This window comes from Pinus tabuliformis, chromosome 5_1 (genome assembly GCF_031772625.1).
Source record: "Pinus tabuliformis cultivar Carrire ecotype Pingquan chromosome 5_1, CPIR1, whole genome shotgun sequence".
Classification (NCBI taxonomy): Eukaryota; Viridiplantae; Streptophyta; class Pinopsida; order Pinales; family Pinaceae; genus Pinus; species Pinus tabuliformis.
Window position 1 is genome coordinate 828,409,364 of NC_142305.1, and position 2,304 is coordinate 828,411,667.

Below are 2,304 nucleotides of genomic sequence, written 5' to 3' on the forward strand. Positions count from 1 at the left end.
GGGTACCACAAAAGAGGAGGTAGTAGAAGCTTGGTTGGAAAACATGCACCTATGTTTTGAGTTGTGGAATTATTCTAGAAACCAAAAGGAAACGTTTGCTATATACCTACTTAAGGAGAGTGCACTATTATGGTGGAGGAACTTAGAATCCCAATTGGGATACTCCATGTCTACCTTGACATGGGAATGATTTGAAGAGGAATTTCAAGCAAAGTACCTTTCCGCTGAATACTTGGAGAGGAAATTTAATGAGTTCCATGATCTTAAGCAAGGAACTAAGACAATCCTTGACTATGAAGCACGATTCATGGAGTTGCTTAGATATGCTACCCATCTAAATACTGAAGCCCTCAAGGTAAGCAAGTTTTTGATGGGTGTTCAGGTTGGCTCTTGGTAAGAGAGTGCCAGGAATGCCCTTTGAAGTAGGAGGGTGCGATTATACCAGCGTTAATGCATCGGATCCCATCAGAACTCCGCAGTTAAGCGTGCTTGGGCCAGAGTAGTACTGAGATGGGTGACCTCCCGGTAAGTCCTAGTGTTGGTAAAAGGCCACCAAATGTTAACCAACATCGACGGCAATCAACAAATTGGGGAGTCACAAGCCACGTCAAGTTAGTGCCCACCACAAGCACCGAGCCAGGGAGAGAAGTGTAACATGTGCATTATGCCATATTGTATATTGGCATCAGTTACAGGTAACGGACGAAGGGAATTTTAAGGCAGAGCTAGTTTTCATTTTGAACCATTGCACTTGATAGCTCAGACGTCACATGGTGGACCAAGTAAAGGTCCAATGGGACCCATATAGTCCTAGTTCTGCCACTTGGGAGGATGCATCTTCTATGCATCTTGAGTTTCATTTTTTGTTTAGTTAAACTTTGGGCCAAGTTTACTCCAAGAGGGGGAGTATGTAGTGTCCCAATTTTTTTCTAGTATAGTTTTTTCACTCCTATCAAGGGTTATTTTTGATGAGTTATATATATGACAGATTGATCACTTGATTGAGGAATAATGTTTTATATACATAGTTATATTTCCTTTTATGCTTATGTATGGAAGATTGATCATTGGATTAGGGAACAATGTTTTATATAGTTATAATTCCTCTTATGTGTGGTATCTTTGATTATCTGTATTACATGGTTTTTGATCAAGTAAATGTTATACATATGTTTCTCTTTTTGCATTTGATTTATGAAGCAGGTGTATGACATGGATGGTGATCCAAGATTGAGACACATAGACCCATGGATGCTCATGGTTATGTGCAATAGATGGTTAATTATGATTTATGGATGATACATGATTTGTGTGATTATATATGTCTAATATTGTATAAGCAGGATGTCGTAGGGTACTTGGTCATTTTCCAACAAGGATGTTCAATTATGAATGACTTTGGAAGTCATTTCTTCAAAATGACTGTGGAAGTCATGCATCATTCTCAATAAATTGTGATTAAGTTAATTTCATTATGAAATTCATTTGATTCCTTTGATCTATAAGATTGTAATGTGTGCAAGTCTTTGAACAAGGCCTTACCAGCGAACCATTTGATGGGTAAAAGCTCACAATCAGTACCATGAGGAGAAACAAAAAGTTTAAAAGCACAGTAGATGAGACAACATGGAAATTTGGGTGTGGAGCCCTAAATCCAAGAAAGATAAAGACGTGGAGTCTTGTATATTTAGGGCGCGGAGTCCTGAATATTTAAAAAGATCAAGTTGTGGAATCTTGGATCTTTGGAGTAGATCAGGGTGCAAAGTCCTCAATCTACTAAGGCACGAAGATGCATGAAATAGGGGTGCAGAATCCCTATTCTCCAGAAGAAAAATACCACTCATGGATGAATTTCCTTAAATAAAATTTCATTCTCACAATTCTGGAATGACTTTCTAAAAATAGAAAGTCATGTCCAACATCTCAAGCATGACTTTCCAAAAATAGTAAATAACCTTGCATAAATTGGTAATCAAGCGGAGTTGAAGAAAAACGACTTAACTTATTATTAATCAATCATAATAGTTCAATCTTGATTGAATTCTCAATATTATTAATATTATTATTATCTTTTATGAGACTATGATATTATGATTAAAAAGGAATTACAAGTCAACTTTATCTCCTCAATCAATTCACACATCTCCTTCATGAATCTCATGGCTCTATGTAACTCTCTCTCTCTCTCTCTCTCTCTCTCTCTCTCTCTCTCTCTCTCTCTCTCTCTCTCTCTCTCTCTCTCTCTCTCTTAAATAATACATTACACTCTATTTTATGCACTCATCAAAGAATGGAATATTCATT

The 2,304-nt window shown here is 37.1% G+C and overlaps 1 pseudogene; it reads left to right on the forward strand.

The window, feature by feature from the left end:
• The first annotated feature begins 433 nt into the window (after window positions 1–433).
• On the forward strand, window positions 434–547 carry LOC149167462 (5S ribosomal RNA; annotated as a pseudogene).
• The last annotated feature ends 1,757 nt before the right edge of the window (window positions 548–2,304 follow it).